Genomic DNA, 18233 nt, shown 5'->3' with positions numbered 1-18233 from the left:
TACAGGTAGTAGAGATAACAATTGGACCACATTTCTGCAATTCAACACTTCGTGTAGTTGTAGCTTGGTTTCAGTTACGCTTGGAGGCAGGAAATAGACCAGTGACTCTCTGGAGAATCCAACTTAATCATTTCCCTGGTTGATACCACCACATGACATCTGACAACATGAAAGAGAAATTCTGCAAAATTTCTTCAACAGTTCACATGCAGTGAATTGGACCTGAGTGGCCCCCTCTATGGAACAATTATCTAATAGTTTCTTTCAGCCAGTCCTGCTTACATGTTATGTGTTACATGACTGATATGTAAAAGACTAAAATATGAAATAGCCAAACTATTATTAACATATATTATAACCTATATCTGTTACGTTGCTATATCATCAGAGCTCAAAATGAAATAAAAATTAAACTGACAGAAAACAGTACAAAAGAAACTTCAATGGAGTAAATGCACTTTTTCCCCTTGTAATAGCAGAGAAAATCCTCCTCTCCCCTGTCCCAAATTAACTAAAATTTTCATACTGTGTATTTGCCCAGAGAAAGCTTCATTTAATTGCCAAGTCAAATACAGTAAAACACTAGAGTAAAAAAAGTGCTCCTCTCAAGTGACAAATACGGGTATAGGACAATTGGCGATTGGTCCAAACCTTGACAGGCAAAAATCCTTGTGAGGGAAGTGGTAGAGGAGGGATTTTAGGAAATTACTGTAACCTAGTCATTTGATAATTTTTCATTTCAATGTCCAGTAAGATGTTATCTTTGTAATAACCAGTTCCATTTTCTGAAAAACACCCTTTTTAAGGAATCTCACAATCACAAAACCCAAGATTTTACAGGATTGAATTATTTATACCTTTCCCTCCCCAGTTATTGCATTGATGGGGGGAGACTACCGTCCACCATATTCTAAAAGGGGAAAGTTGAGTTAATCACACAAATCAATTATAATAATCCCTGAAGCTTCTGCCTTAAACTCAGGATAGTGCTCTCTTGCCCTTTGGTTCATGCTAGGACAGTCTAATACATATTTTAAAATGTGTCACTTAAAAAAAATCTTGTTGAATAATTTCCTCTTTGATCTCTTTATTATTTCTTTATCCCAGCTCCTGCACAAGTCTATGTTTTCTCACAGGCATTTAATTCCCAATTCACAGAAAGACTCTGTGATGACTCCGGGAAACTGTCCTCCTTGGCCCATGGATGGATCATATGAGACGGCTCTACTTACCTGGTTAGGATATGCTATGACCATTTACTACTAATTTCCAGTTGGTGATTTCATTAACTGGCCATTTCATTATTTAGTGTTTCATTATTTGGTTTCATTATAAGTTCCTCAACTTTCTTTAACAGAAAAGCAGAAGAATATAAACATATTTTTGTCTGCCTTGAAATTTATAATCTATTAGAAGGAATTTCTAAGAAAAATGTCTTTATACAATGTCTTTATAGCCATTGTTAAGGCTGCCATTTGATTCTGTCCTACTCCACCACCAGAATATGTTTCAACAAATGAAGGCCTTTTTTCAGGATTGTTTTATTTTTCCCTCTGTTGAATTCCTAATGCCTAGAACATTTGCCAAGTTCATGACAATAACTAGTTGTTGAATGAATGAATGAATCTCGTAACAATGAAAGAAATAGGGACATGATGCTGTGAGAATGCACAGGTCTTAGAGCTTGAATACAGAAAATCTGGGTTCCTGCTCCCATTCTGCCTCTGACTTGATGGGTGACCTTGAGAATTCTGGATTATCTCTGAGGACACCAATTTACTCATCAGTAAAATAAAAAGGTTAGACTAGATCATTTAAAAGAGCCCTTCAGGTCTAAAAATCTGTGAACGCATTTATGGTATAAATTCACACAGACAAGCAAGCTTCATTATGTAATGTAATAGTTCTAAACTGATATTGATACTAAGGGCTTTAATGAGAGGTGAGAGAGAAAAAAATCCCAACTTGACAATAACAATCATATTCAACTAAATTAAACCTTTGGAAAAATCACAGATCCCCAACATGACAGGAGGCCATGTGGCCAAATACTTTGCACACAAACGACTGAGAAAGCTGAGACATGGGCTGCAGCCCAATCAGTGACTTAGGGCAGTTCATATGGTTTTCTCTGACACCTTGAGCCTTACTGAAAATGGAGGAAATCTAAGACCGTTTTATGAAACACATTCTGGACCTGAACTACCTTTTAACTTAAAGCGTAAATCAGTTTCCACAATATACTTCAGTATATCATAAGTGTGTCTTAAAATGTGGATGTCAGTCAAAAATCTTTGGCCAATTAATATTGTATATATTTTTTCAGTTAAAGTGTTCACTCCAGAGGTTTGTTTTACATTTTACTGTAACCATTCACAGTTGCAAAGAAGAAATATATGAATGGAGATGAAAAGCACCAAAATCTTGTTAGTGTTAGACTCCTTTGTGAACAAAAGCTAGCAGAAATAAATGTAATGTGGAATGGCTTTCTTGGAGTAGGGTAGGATGGGTCTTGGGGGGTGGAGAAGACTAAATTGGTACTGAGACGAGCCTTTCAGATATCTTTTTAACTGCTTTAACTGCTTTTCAAGCAAAGCTGATGTAGTTATTTTAGTCTTTTGCCATTTTTGTCATTTAATTCACCACTGAGAATAGCCCTATTTCCACATTTGCATCCTTTCAGTATAAAAAGGTATTCACAATTAAGGTGAAAGAAAGCTTCTTCACTGAGAAATACGGGATTTGGGCTGTTAATGATCTACTGTTTAGCATTTTCAGAAAAACCAAGGATCTTTTTGTGTTTCAGCAGTATGGTTAACTGGAATGGATATAGAAGCTGGATCTGCAACTCTGGTTTTAAGGCCTGGCTATGCACTTTGCTATGATAACTAAATCGATTGATTCTCTCAGTTTTCTCATCTGTGAAATGGGGATCAGGCGCTCATAACAAACATTTTAAAAAGCAAATATCTCGCTTTGATAAAATGCTTTTATTCCAGGAAAAGAAAATACTTTCTTTTCTTTATGAAAAACAAGACTGAGACCTGAAATATTAGCTTAGTTAATATCAGTCTGAATTCAATACAATAAACCTGAGTTTTCAAAATATCTCTTTTACTGCCGGCTTTCAGATCCTTGCTCTTCTGCTTACCAACTGTTATAACCTTGGTCAAGTAAATAAATATTCCCAATCCTTACTTTTCTTCTCTGTAAAATAAGAAACTATCATAGTACCTAATCCATAGGATTGCAGTGGAAATTAAATGAGAAAATGATGGTAAAGGTACAGCACCTGGCCACGAGTAAGCACTCAGCACATGTTAGTTTTTATTGTTTTAATTGTGATTTTATCCTCAGGAGGAGCTGCAACTCTTTATGACCTGTTCAGATCTCCTGGATTGATGAATATAGAGGAAAGATACCAGATCCCTCTTCATTTCAGCCCCAGCCCCTTCCTTATTAGCAGGTCAAAGATTCTGTCATCCACCTGAAAATACCAAATAAGAACAGACGCCATTTTAAAAGATTCTCTCATGGATCTTGCCTAGACAGAACAAACTAATTCCAGGAAAAAAAAAAAAAAAAAAAAAAAAAAAAAAAAAAAAAAAAAAAAAAAAAAAAAAAAAAAAAAAAAAAAACAGTCCTTTGGCTTCTTTCCCCAGAAGATTGTGTGAAGAAAATAGAAACAAATATTAATAGTACTGATCCCTTACTGAACCTATCTATACTTATTGTTTGCCTACGCCTACGACTTTAAAAAACAAACAAACAAAAACTATCTTTCTCCCAAAGACAGTAAACATCCAGAGGCAACAGACTTTACTAAAAGTCACAATAATCATAGGATACTATGCCCATCTCTAACTCAAGTCTGCCTGAATAGGAAGAAACATTGTGATTTCTAACAACCTTATCCTAAGAAAAGCATCCAGCCTATTTCACCGTACTACTTAAAGCATATAGCCTATTTCAAGGTTAAACTAATTTCCAAACGCCATACAAAACTAAGTCGTGAATTCTCTAGATAAACAAAACAATCACTTCCCCAGTTCCATAGTGAGGGGTGGGAGCACAGGAAACCTCCCAGAAATGGACGACTCTCTCTCTCTCTCCTTCTCAGTATAAGAATGAAAACTTTTCGGCTCATGCTAGGACTTGGTGCTGAAAGTAGGATTCGCACTCAGATATGGGAGGAAGGGTTAAATTAAGAGGAATCTGTCTTTACCTCCCTCTCCCCAATTCACGGAATAATTATTGCTGCTTACTTACAACCTAAAATATTAGTGAACATTTCCTCCAATAGCTAATAAAACGCTTCCAGAGACATGTACATCAGTAGTACCTTTCCAGACTGGCAAGTGTGGGTTTGGTTGAAGGGTGTGTGTGTGTATGTGTGTGAGTGAGAGAGAGAGAGAGAAAGAGAGATTGATTTTGATGCTTAGAAAACATGTTTTCAAAAGCAGCCATAATTTCCTTTCCAGAGGGGCCCCCAATGGCTCCTTCAGACCTCAGCCCAGAGAATCAGTGAAGGGTCAGAGACGGACGAGGGAGAGGCTGAACTCACACTTACCTTTGACCAGTAGACGAGGTGAGAGTGGGGTTTGGCGCTTTGTTTGTTTTTGTTTTGTTTTCTGTTGCTTTTAGCACGCCCCCTGCGCTGGGGCGCTGGAGGGTGGAGGCGGGTCCGGGCTGGGCAGCGCCCGCGGGGCGGAGGGGACCTAGCGGGCCGCCGCGCCTGCCGCGTCCGGCCAGCAGGGGGCTCCGGCGCTCTTCTTCGGGCGCGTTGGGCTCAGCCCGTGCGGCCCGGGACTCCGGCAGGGCAGGAGAGTGGAGAGAGGACCCGGGCAGGAAGGCGAGAGCTTGAGAGAGACCAACAGGGGGGAGCCGCACAGCGGGGTTCCCCAAGCGCCAGCGGAGCCTTCTCGGAGCTGCTTAAGACACGATAAATCCTGGAGGAGCCGGGCGTTTTCGTGAACCTGTCGAGCCTCTGCGTTACCAAGGCTCCAGAGTCCCGCGGGGCCGTCTCGCCCCGGCCTCCAACCCAGGGCGCCGTGGGCCCGACGGCAGCCGTCCTCACGAGGGCGTTAGGGGGCGAGCCGAGGCCGCTGGCCGGGACTCGGGAGGATCGCAGAGCGCACGGCCGGGCTGAGGGGAGAGTGGCGACTCCCACGCCCCCGCGCCTGCACCCACCGCGCCTCGCGCTTCTGCAGCCGCCAAGCGCGGGCCCCCTTAGGAGAGGCAACGGTTTCTCTGTGGAAGTCCTGTGTAACCACACCTTTGCTTTTGCTTCCTTTCTTCGGTCTGAAATCCAAGGTGGTGGTTGATTTTTCGCTACTCTACTCTTCCAGAGGAGGCCCAGGTCTGAGCCAGCGCTGGCGGCCTGCGGCTGCTGAAACTAGACTTCCTGTGGCCAGAACCGTGCTCCTCGCCCGCTCCGGGGCTTCAGAGCAGAGCGAGCCCGGCCCGGGGCCAGGGCGGCCGGCCTGTCCCGCGAAGGCGCGCTGGGCCTGGGAATTTGCGCTCTTCACTTCGCCAGACGAGAGTTTAGACCCGGGCCCGCCCGCGACACCTGGGCTCTGGCGGTCTTCGAGACCCTGTCTCAAAACTGCGCGAGCGCTGAGATCGCTCTGGTTTTAGCTTGCCTCTCTTTAGATGAGGAAGGCATTGTATCTTTCTAAGGGGTCTCTCAGACCTAAGTTATTTTGGTCTGCAGTGGTGGTAATGGCCTTGAATTTGTTTAAACTTAGTGCCCACGACACCCTCTCCCCAAATCCCTCCACACCCACACAGTACACTCCAGAACGGCCACCACCACTCCCACTCCATTTGCATTTGAAAACCTCTGGAAACATAAGCGCTTTCAGAATGAACTCGAATTCTTTCTCTCTTCTCTCTCTCTCTCTCTCTCTCTCTCTCTCTCTCTCCTCTCTCTATCTCTCTCTCTCTCACACACAGTGGAAACTGAGTTGAGTCACAGGATGCATATGAATAGGATTGGATGGTCCTTCGCGTCTGCGGATCCGAATGTTTAATAACCCAGGATTCCGGCAATAACAATATTACAGGGTTTCTAGAACTCTGTTCTGATCCTTTAGAAACTATTAGAACAATAGTAATGATAGTAGGAGGAAAAGAAGGATTATGTTTTTGAAGGCACTTGCAAGCAATCTGCTACATCGTCTATGGGAGAACCTAAAAATATTCCCCTTGATTAAGACTCACAGGTCAAATATCATCTCTCTTTCTGGATGCTAATTAAAAGCAACTCTGTTCATAGGTATTTGACAGCCATTTGAATCAAGATACTTGAAAATTTGTGACTCAATGGCAATGTGCTTCAGTACACACAACCATGTATAATCATATATATGTGAGACATGACTTTGAAGGGGAGATGACTTTTCTTTAAAAACGCCTACTCAAAGACAACTAGAAATGATTGCTGCAGGCAACCAGTCACTGTTCTGGCCACAACATATTTGTGCAATTAATAGTCTAACAGCCTAGTCCAAATCCCCTCTTTGCTTGGACCAGGAGTGTTAATGAACTGTAGATGCAAAGCTCTTAATGTATAGATGTAGTGTCCTCTTCAAATTTAACAAGCTTTAAAAATGTAATAAAACAGGGATAAGTATTCTGGTTATTTTGATTTTGTGTTTTTAATATTGTTGAAAATATGACACAGTTATCCCCAGTTCCTATTCCACATGTCCATTCTGGAGGACCTAAAAAACATATCAGTAGTTAAGGTAAAAAAATTCTTCAAGAAAGACTCAAGTCTTGCCACTGTCTTTTAAGTCACTTCATAATAGCTTTAAGATAACAAAGTGCAGTTCATGTTTCTAGCTACTATCATACAATGTTGAAATGATACTTCTAGAATTTGACTAAGATTTTTATTGATTGCTAATTTGGTGTTAGAATTGATTATATTTCCCATAATGATATCCTACTGCTCAATGAGATGCATATTTATATAATAAGGAAATATCCATTGCTGGTTTCCTTACAACTCAGTGTGAATAGCCACATCGTTGACTTCCAAAGAATAAAATAATCTTTCCATAAACTTTCTGAAATAATTCCTATAAACTTGCTCCACTTTCTAATATTGTGAAAGAGTTGATGTAATTTAATTTCTCTTCAGTCAATTATAAATATATTTCATCTTGGCAAGGTGCCTTACTTAGAAAAGTTGAGTGTGGGAAAGGATGATAGTTATAGCAGGAATATGAAGGTTGAAATAATGTTTCTTTTTATAATCAAGAGAAATGGTGTAATTGACCTCATCATATCAGGAGCAGGGAGAATCTGAAACAGTTTGATTTGCATGCATTTCATTGAGTCTACTAAGAGCACACTGACATCAAATTGCCCAGCGATACATACTTATTATTGAGAATTCATAATTCCAATTATGTTACTTATTTTTTCTGGATCTTGTGGAATAAGGATAAGGGAAGATGAAGATAACTATATTAAGTGCACCAAAATGCTCTTTGTATCACAACAAAGTGGATGATTTACTCCATGCAGCTAAAGTCTCAGAAGAAAACCTGAAATCATCTGTCTTCAAAGACCATTTTTTTCTGAATGTACTAGCTACCTATAAATAAATAGTTTAAACTGTAGTGAAGGTAAACTTAAAAAGTTGCCTCTAGTTAAATTTTGGGAGAGACTGAGTAACTTGACTACCATCAATTTCCTGAGGACTTGGCCAAATTCTGCCTGCACTTTCAGCCTAACCTGCAGGGGGCAATAGCTTGACACGAATGACAACAAAGGCTCCTGAACTATTAGACTTGAATTTCTGACTATGACCCTGGAATGTTGTGTAGGTTGGAAAGAGTGCTTAATTAATGTATATTGAAACAAAAGATCAGGTAAATTGTTTGATTTGTCTTCAAGCTATATTTTTAGTCTAATGTAATTCATAACCGTTAGGTGTTTGTTTTTTTTTTTTTCTTAAACAGATTATCAAAGTTTTAGGAGACACATTTATCTTTAGAATTTTCCTAAACACAAATTGTTTACTATGGAATTTCTGTAATGTATGTTACCAAAGGAAAGAGAGGAGAATCAAAATGACCATAGTGTTCAGTGTTCAAATGGATGACGAAATCAGTGGAAATATGGAATTTTTATGTATAGTTAATAAAAGACTGTCACATATCTAGATAATAAACTCTGTTTCAATATTTTTAAATATTGTAACTAAAAATGGATGGGGGACAGTCATTCCACTGTTTACAATATGTCTTCTTTCCATGTAGCAAACAATAATTTTTAACTTAGAATCATGATCAACAACTAGTGAGTTATCTCTTTAATTGCTATATATTTTTTTTCTATTACAAATGGAATATAATTTATTGGCTATTGATAATCCACACTCTCTTTCCCTCCCCTTTGGTATTTCCACACCCTCCCTCATTCTTATCTTTTCCCATCAACGGATCTGGAAAGACTGGAAACAGACCAAAAGGGGTTTTGGCTAGAGAGAGTAATTGCAGAATTAGAAAGGAAAACTCTTCTCATCTCCTCACTGCAATTATATTTAATGTTCATTATGTCAATTTTAAATGATACAAAATGCCTTCCCCAAAAGGCATCCTGATTTCAAGAAGTCAAAAGGGCAACTGACATTAAACAACCTTGAGTCAATCCCGGTGGGATTAACTGGACTGAGTTTCTATATACTGCGCATGCTATGGATCTACTTTGATCACAGTAAGGAAAAAAAATGATAATAGATTTTTTTAAAAGAATTGCTGCACAGGGGTGTTCCATTTATTTTATATGGCAGAGTTTGATCTTGATAAAAACCTTTTAAAACATCTTTTCCCCCCCACTATGGTAAAGATATATCTATTTTTGCGTTTCTTTAAGAAAAGAAAATGGGGATTGCTTACACGGGGAAAGAAAATTTTATTCTCCAACACTCCCTCCCATTCTACTAAACCATTTTAGTCGACATATGTTTGTTATCAGAGAGAGGTGCTGTGAACACACAGCCATTTTCTTAGCAGCTTTTTGACTGTATGTTACCATAGTCCCACAAGGCATTGGTCCTTTCCCATTGGGAAGTCATGAATAAGAGACTATGAAGCTTGCACGTCAGATCTTCCTCAATTAATCCACCATTAGCATGTTCGGGATCCACTACTGGATGGTTAACAGCAGCTTTTGTAACTGTACGCCGACCATATCCAATTATGCTCTGCTAAAAATGAACTCTTTGCAGACCAACCCTCTCGGCTGTCAGTATTTTCCGTTTTCCTATTTTAACGTTTGTGTATAGTGGCAGGCGACAGATGGTGTAGATCAGATCGATTTGATTGCATTAGATGATTTTTTTCCCTTCCCCACTCCTTTCTGGAAGCTCGCATCAGCTGAAGGCTATCGCCTGGGACTCCTCGGAAGCGTGAGCAAGCCGCCACGCGAAGGCACTGGGGCACAGCCAGCGCGAGGCGCCGAGGTCCCTTCCCAGGGCTTGTTAACACTGTAACCCAGCACTCGGAGAGAAGAAGCAGCTCCCACTGCCCAGAGCCTACCTCACCGCACATCAGATGACTCCCTGGCTTCTACACACAGTTGGAGTTCCGCTTGAAACCTGGATTTAGAGGGTAAGCACTTCAATCGAGATGGATTTGTGACAGTTACTTTGCCATACAGCAAGACAAATCTCAGCAAATGTAAAGAATGTAGGATGTGTGGGAGAGGGAGACTATGTTTACATCGAAAAATGTGTTTCTTTTTGTCTGAGAACGAGAGTATTATTCAGTAAAGATGTGTATACTCTTTTTCCATTGATTGTAAGAGTCGACTACCACCCTCCTGCCGATTTTTTCTCTCTCCTTGGTGTTTCCCCCTTTCTACTTGAGAGGAAAGGAGCGAGGGAGAGGGAGGGAGTCAAGGGGGAAGAGAGAGAGGGGGGGAGAGAGAAAGAGAGAGAGAGAGAGAGAGAGAGAGAGAGAGAGACATTTCAGCTTTAGCTTAATTGGCTTATTTCCTCAAACCGATTGCTTTGTCACGTTTCTTTTTGTATATTTGGTTGCAAATTGAGAAGCGATTAACTGGGATGGGTGTTGGAGTGTGGGGGATAGCATAGGAAAGTAGTGGGAACCTGCAGTCAGTCGCGGTGGCCTTGAGAGATCAAAAGGTGCTGAAAGCCCCCTTCCCGCAAAACACACCTCTAGTTATTGAGGCGCGAGAGAAATGTAGATCCTAATAAACATGGCTTGCAGGAGTCGATGAACAAAGGTACTTAATGCGGACCTAAGCCTCCGCTGATATTGTTCCTCTAGCAATATCTAAATATTCAAAAGCGAAGTGTAAGTTGATCAACAAACGCCCTGATGGTATTGGGCTTTTTCCCTTTTCTGTTTTTGTGTAGAGGGTGGAGAAGCGGGGGAGGGTGGATGGGTGGGGGAAATCCGACAGCTTAAGGAGGCTTGAATTGAATATGCACCCAGCGGCAGTGGTCTCGTAGGAAATGGTGTTCTCGTAAGTCAGGCTGCCCCGCTGAAGCACGAGAGAGCTTTGGTTAGAGCTCAGAGCGTCAGTTCTGCTGCGAGTGCTGCCGGCAGTCTGCCCGGGTTGAGCTGTCCACTCGTCCAGGTGCTGAAGCTGGTGGAACATTGGGTAGGTAGGGAAAAGGCTGGCACTGCTACTTGGGTAGGAAGATAGCAGATCAACTGCGTTGTTCTAGTTTTTTAAAGCGTGTGAGTCTGTGGGTCAGTGCGTGTGTGTATTTTATTTTAATTGCGAGGAAGCAAAACTAAAGAAGACTACTTGGAAAGCATTGAAAAGCTGTGTGGGTATTTATGCTGTGATTCTGATGCCCTGTGTATTGGGGGTGTGTGTGTGTGTGTGTGTGTGTGTGTGTGCGCCTTGACCATCCTTTTGAATTTAAAACGTTCCAATTAGTAAATCCAAGCCTATCTGTATGTGTTTTTTGTTTTCCTTTTAATATTAGTTGATATTTAAATAGAACAGTGCAGAAGCAAATGTATACTTTGCTCATAGACTATTGCATTACTTTCCCTAAGGGCTTTTGTTTCTAGGAGTTCAAGCTGAAAAGAACCTGTCAGCTTTCTTGGATTTTTTTTTTTTTTTTTTTTTGGATCTAGCACCAGAGGAAAGCTCCACTTTATAGCTATGTTAGGTAACAGCAGAAAATAGTGTTTATTTATTTGTTTTATTGGAATCTGTCTTTTTGTAAGTGGTGTACTTAAGAGTTATCTGAAAATAATGTAAAAGAGTGTGGTAGTTGGGCTATACTGGTTTTCTTTCTAGTTATTTTAGGTTCAAGCATTATGTATTAAACATCTGTTCATAAAACCTAGAATTCATGTTGATTTTTCTATCTGTAAGTAACATGTCAAAAAAATGATGAGTTGGTGTGTATTATACTTACAAAAAGATAAGAGCAAGCACAACCTAAGTGTCTTAAATTGCAACCAGGTCAGTTAGAGATGAGTTGTGGTAGTGGGAGAGATTCTGTTACATAATTACTCCTTGATGAAGAGCTATTTGCACTTACATAATTTGAGAAATCATAATGTCTATTGCCATGTTTCCATATTCCCCCCCCCATTCCCCTCACATGGATGTACTTTCATGTATTTGAGAGTAAAGGGAAAAGCAAATTGAGAACTTTCTAATGAAGCTACACCATGTCTTGGGTAGTGACGTTGCACTTGTCCATTTTATTTAGTGAACAATAAACCCTTATTATCAGAATATCCACTGCAGGATCTTAAGACAAAGCTTTTCCAGTAAGAGCCATATTGATCATCAAAGAATCACAAAGATAGTCTCTCTGAATGCCAAAATTACAGTCACTTTGCAAATGAGTTTTTATTGTTTTTTTCTTCTTAAAATAATTTTCATGAACACAGAGCTTCAAAGGTTTTTCTGTAGAGGTGTTCACAACAGCTGTACAGCAATGCATTTATAGTATATATTTTAAAGGTGTGCCATGAAATTAAACATTGTGGTGATATAAAATGATGCTTAAATCATAGAAACTCTACCAGCTTGTCAACTCAGTGAGTTTTGATACCATGGAAAATGGGTTTAATTATTTTGTGCCTTGCAGCTTTTATTTTCTTTAAAAATCATTATGTTGTATAGCTCTAAGGCCTTCAAAGGAAAGATGCCTATTTTTGTAGATCTATAAGTATTTGATTTCACGTAGTAAACTGATTGAGTGTTTATTTGCTGTGATCTTGAGCTTGAGAAAATGCATTTCCAAAACATACTACTGAAAATTTTACCCATGCATGACCCTGTCTTTATTTAAGCCTCACTTCTTCTTAAAGCTGTCTAGGTAAATATATTTGTAATGTTTGTGTGGTTAACTATGCATGTCTCTTACAGGGTTCTCTGGCTGCCATGGCACTCAATCAAACCACCTAGAATGGACTGGCCGAGACCAGACTGGGTACCAAGCAGAGAAGTGCAGAGGAAGGCACTGGGAGAGCACCAGGTAAACTGAAGGCTACTTGTCACTCCCACTTGTGCCCAAAGAGCCTTGCCACATCTTCCCTCCTCACTGGGAAGACAGCACTCTTCTTCTGTGTTAAGTATTTGGTTTTGTGATTTGTCTTTCAGAATTGGAAATAGAGCGGCCATTTGGATTTGGGCAGGAAGCAGCCGAGCACAGCTTTGGATCCTTCTTTAGGGAAATCGAGTTATGGATTTATGGTCCCGGTCAAGCTCAGCCCATCCCCAGCCAGGGGCGGGCTCAGCGAGCAGCAAGAGTTCTGGTGGCGGCGGCGGCGGCAGTAGCAGCGGCAGCGGTAGCAGCGGCAGCGGCAGCCTGGTCCTCTGACTCTCTTCGGTGACGGGTATTCTTGGGTGGATAATACGGATTACGTTGTTATTGCTTAAGAATACGCGTAGTCGAGGAGAGTACCAGCGGCAGGGGGGCAGCGGTCGCCCTCCCCAGCCCACCAGCTGGCCACTAAACGCCCGTGGTTGCCAAGGTAGCACTTTCTTGTTCTTTTCCTTTCCTCGGGTGTTTTCGCACTGGTTCCACCAGAAAGGCTGTGCGCCGCGCCTCCGGTGACCAGGACTGTAAAATGGGTTCGTGCAGGGGGCGGGGGGCGAGGGGCAGGAGATGGGCGGGGAGAGGAAGGGGGTCCTGCGGGGCGATTCCGCCCTCCCCGCCCGCTCCTCTCCTCCCCACGGTGGGGTGCGGCTGGGGGGAGAGACGCGGACGGGGCGATTTTCTGAAGTTGGGAATGACTGAAAGGCCTTGAGCAGTTTGGGAACGTCGCGAGTGAGGCGCCGAAGCTGGGCAGAGGGTCGCCGTGGGCGGCCTCCACAGAAAGGGCGTGTCCGTGGGCGAAGGTGCCCCCGAAAGCCTGCGGAAGCGCGTGACTTCGCGAATCCCGGGCCCGGGGCGGTGCCAAAGCCCCACCCCCGGCCGGCCGCGCCGCTTAGCAGTCGCACTTGGCCGCCAAGCTGGGGAAGGGGCGGGGGCCTGGGGGCTGGGTCCCCGCGGAACTTCCAGATCGGAAGTGTGGCGGGTCTCTCAGGAACGCATATTTTCTTTTCCGATTCTCCGAGAAGGGGTGGAGAAACAGGATGGGAACCGGATTGGCTGCAGTGTGGCACAAACCTGGAACCTTCTTGAAAGAGGTTGGGGCAGGCAGTGACTGTTCAGACGTCCAGTCTCTTTGGGACACCTCTTCAGCGCTGTCTTCCCTGCCTCTGCCTTTAGGACGAGTCTCAAACATCAACAAACTCAAGGCACGTCCCCCTCTCAGGTCAGCTGCGAAGGGACGGGAGCAAGAGAGAACCTCTCCCTCCTTCTACTTCGAGTTTTTCTGTGTTTGTTTGTTTGTTCCAAATATTAATGGACGATGAAACAGCACGGATTTTTCACCTCCTAGAGAAGAGGAAGCCATGGCCACCAACCCCCTCAAACATGCACTCTTGGGGACAATCCTGGGGAGCCTGGGGACAATCGGACTTGGCAGGAGTTGGCATGTCCAAGATGGGGCTGGAAGGATGACCCGGAGTGGAAGGCGTGGGCCAGGGCTCCAGGTCTCAGCTCTCCCGGCGTCGGACCACACAGCTTTGCCACCTTTGCACCTGGCCTTTCCCTCTTGTGAGCCATCTGGGACCGTCCCATCGAGGCGCTTCAAAGGTGGGAGAACTGAGTGCTGGGGACTAGAACGTACCGGGCGCACAGAAGATTCCACTAGCGCGGCCAAACACTAAGCAGGTTTCCTCCCTGCGTGGTGATCGTTGGTTATGCACGGGCTGCGCAAGAAGACTAAATTCCTGATAAGTGGAAACTGCAGGAGAAAAATCTTAAACTTAGAGGCCTGAGAAGCTCTCCCTCTCGTCGCTCTGGGACCGCTCTAAGCTGAGCTTACCTTCTCCCCCTGGAGGACAGGCCTTTCCCAGGCACGAAGTGAATGTGCCCCACTGGGCTCTTGCCACAAGAGCAGTCTGAACCCTGGAGAGACTGACACCGAGGTGACTTCAAGGAGGCAGGCACACTTTCATGCTTCACCATCTAGGGTTTCGCCTTTCTTCTAACATTTAGGATTCCCAGTGAAGGGTACTCCACACACACCCTCTCCCTACCCCTAATCCCACTCCATTGTGTCTGATCCCACAATTACTCCCAGGTTATCTCTACTCAGAGCTTTTGCGCTCAGTGAACGTTGTTGTCTGCAGGGAAAACGGGTGGAGCCCTTCTCGGAAGCTCCCGGGGGCGAGTCCATTTTAAGAATTAGTTGAAGTAGGAAAGAAAACACAGATGCTGTCTTCGCATTCGACATTTTATCATCAGCAAGAGAATATGTAACTCCTGTTCTTTCCTTCATTGTTCCATGAATTACCTTCTTTCTCTAGGGATCCACCAGTTGGTGATTTGGGGCTTTTAAATATTGTGCTTGTTATGTGTTTGACAAAATGCAATATGTCTACTGGTGGCATTGTTTCATTGGGAAATTAGAAAAGTAGAGAGAAGCTACATACTCTAGTTCTTAGGTGGTCTCTGGAAAGTTGGCCTCATGCTGGTTGGCTAAATAATAAGTGTTTAGGATTTGAAAGGAGGAAAGAGAGCCGAAGGCCTGGTGACAGTTTGTGAGAAGCAGAAGATGTAGTAATCTGGCATTTGTTGAGGGGATGAGGAAGAACTTTTGAAATATAAGCTATTCTATTCAGTTTTTTGCAAATTTATTGCAGTTGCTTCATGGAAGAATAATAATGTTTAGAATAGAATAATTGCAAATAAATGCTAGTGATGAAATCTAAAGGAAACCTCTACTCATAGTTAACAGAAAGTATTTTGATTGTTTTTGTTTAAATACTTACCTCATTGCTTCCTTTCCTTTGCAGAATTATTTTCCTATGAAAGTTTCCATTAGGTGTCAGTCTGACTGAACTGGTTCTTATTTAAGTTTGGGGGGGGGGAATGTTCCATCATCAGACCTTTTAAGATAAGAAAGTAGGAAAAATTAAAACTTTATTAAATTGAAATTACTGGAGTTAATTTTTCTTGTTACAAGGCAGCTTTTTTCTTCCCAGAAAAAAATAATGTTAAACTACATCACCACTAGTCAATTATTGCTTTTGCCTTGTCACTGTTATAGCCAAGATTAAAAAAGCATAAAACTCTTGTTTGTGCTTTTCATGCTAGATCCAAGTAGTATTAAGTAATCATAATTTTTGGATGGCTTTTCCATTGATGTCCAAATACTAGAAGGGTAAGCAGCCTTTTCTAATATTTGTTTTGCTTTACAAAGGTGATAGAAAGTCTTCCTGGAAAAAAGAGAACATGGATTCAGCTTAGATTGTCCATTTGACAATACTGAGGGCATAGTAAAGGAGCAGGGAGACAAATTGTGAAAATTACTTTTGTCCACTAGTTTTGCTTTAATAAAGCCTGCCTAAATACTCAGAATCTATGGACATAATTTATGATGTATAGATGGAAGATTTTAGGTTGCCCACTGAAATTTATATAATGTCTATAAAAGGTCAACTTTCTACTGTAATATTCATTAATAAGTATAAGAAACACCATCTTGAATGATCATTTGCTACTGAGTCTCAAGTAAGTAGTTTTATAGAAACTGCATTTTTCAAAAAATTTGCTTATTTCATTCTTTGTATTTGTGAATCCTGTTCTGATGTTGTTGCTTGAATAGAATTGCAGGCAGTGGTGGTATTCATGGTTAAAAATCCATAGAGCATCATGACAACCCCATGAACTTTCTCTGGGGCCATTGTGAGCCCTAGAATGATGTGGTTCTTGGTGTCACCGCAGTGCCAATCTAGAGCCAGAACAGGGATCCCAGTGAAAGTCCAAGCAAAGGCAAGCAATGACGAAGTAGCATTTTGATGGAAGGAATATTCCACAAACCCTATTATCAATTTTTGTCTTATTATATTCCATATTAGTAATGATAAATTTTCAAATATAAAAATAGACAATGAAGGTAGAGATGATGGATATATTGGGAAACATTTTTGTGTTTTATAGGACAGAAAAGAAGTACTAAGGACACAGAAGGAAAGACAGCATAAGGCCATCACAATTGTTCACCATCTTGTCAATTCTGTACAGGTGCAGCTACCATTGTATCACAGAAATGACAGAATGATGTTCTTACCATGTTGGAAAGTAGTATATTTGGCATAGGAGACTTACTTTTTAAAAGTAAATTTCTTTTGGATATATTTTCAGTAAGAAGGAAAAATATAATAATGACATCAGAATATTTAAAGACAAATTATTTCATTTAGCTATTGAATTTAGTTATTGGTAGCTATACAACTATAAACACAAGTGCTAAATAGATTTTAAGCAAATGGTTTTGTAGTACAATTTGTTTTTTAAATGTTTTCAGATTTTTAAAATCATGACTTATAAGTCTTGCATTTAAGTCTGGAAAACATTTTACATGAGTGTATAAAATAAACATTTTAGTTGCAGAAACACTGCAGTTCATCCAAAAAACATAAGCTAAAAAAGATACACTACAAAATTTTAAATTTCTCAAAATGTGTTTATTACCCAGTAATTCGTTGAGTTTCTTGAGTGCAGCCTAACAATAAAATCAGTGTATCTGCATGTTTGTATTGTTGACCAGCTTAAAAATTTGTTACTAAGTATATTTTGTGAGTTCTGAGTTCTGTTGAGCTAAGCAAGGCAGTCTGATTTTCCACCCAGTTAAAACATTGTAATATATATGCAAGGGTAAAGACAATATTTCATTTGCTTTGTTTGTGGAAAAGCCCTTTGAGACTCATAGTATTTTAAGATATATGCATATATACCAGACCAAACTAGAACTAGAAGTTGAAAACCTCTGAGTTCTAAAACATGCAGTTCACAGGATTTTAAATAAGGGTTATTGCATTTATTTTATTAATTTAAAGCCAATATTGAATATCATTCAATTAAATTCCAAACTAAAAAAGACATATTGATGTAATATATTATTACTATGTTTTCGGTTCAAATCCAATTTATATTATAATATGCTTTTTTAAAAGTTGACAAATTATGTTACAATAGTGACATAATGGCATAATTTGAAAGTAGTGTCTATTTGTAAACTTGAATGAAATGTGTGCTTTTTGGAAACACTTTTGCTGAAAAGATTATTTTTATAAAAATGATACATTTAATTGGAAAATTGGCATTTTTTTTTTTTTGCAATTTTGTTTTTAAAATTTGTATTCAATACAGGAATGAGTATTAATTGTTTGAAGTCTACATTTGTCTCTCTAAGCTAGTGTAGTCAATTTCAAGAACTGGTTCAAACAAGTCTCAAGATAAACTAAAAATTACTTATTTAAAATATATTTTATACATCTGCCAAATGGTCCATTAGTTTTTGGACTACAAGACAATGAATGAATTTCATGCCTACTATTCTGTCAGAAGCAGATAATGAGGAAAAAATCTTTTTCTTTGTAAAAGAAATATATCATGATAAAACGTATATCCTGGATTCTTCTACAGATAACTATACAGGAATTAAATAGAATGATTATGTATTCAGTTTCATCTACTTTTTTCATAACTGTTATTTATATAAGCTTTGGTGTTTACTAAGACAAAGAAAATTAGAGAATTGAGGCCGCTATACAGAAAAATCTTAAATTTCATTTTGTCCCTCAATTACATGATACTTAGGGAGAGAGAGTATATCCTGTGGTGGAAAGAACTTTGGAGTAAGACTGGAAAATCTAAT

The 18233-nt window shown here is 40.7% G+C and overlaps 1 long non-coding RNA gene across 2 annotated transcripts; it reads left to right on the top strand.

Annotated features, from left to right (window-relative positions):
• Nucleotides 1–9054: 9054 nt before the first annotated feature.
• Nucleotides 9055–15928, top strand: LOC108286131. Of its 2 annotated transcripts, XR_005196192.1 has the most exons (4): nucleotides 9055–9626; nucleotides 12385–12493; nucleotides 12619–12992; nucleotides 13733–15928. It is a non-coding gene; the product is annotated as an uncharacterized LOC108286131 (long non-coding RNA). The 2 variants fall into 2 exon arrangements; XR_001817813.2 differs by lacking the exon at nucleotides 13733–15928 and having other exon boundaries at nucleotides 12619–13087.
• The last annotated feature ends 2305 nt before the right edge of the window (nucleotides 15929–18233 follow it).

This window comes from Cebus imitator, unplaced genomic scaffold, assembly GCF_001604975.1.
Source record: "Cebus imitator isolate Cc_AM_T3 unplaced genomic scaffold, Cebus_imitator-1.0 Scaffold314, whole genome shotgun sequence".
In the NCBI taxonomy this organism is placed as follows: Eukaryota; Metazoa; Chordata; class Mammalia; order Primates; family Cebidae; genus Cebus; species Cebus imitator.
The sequence above is the reverse complement of the archived record's forward strand: the minus strand, read 5'-3'. Positions and strand labels throughout refer to the sequence as shown.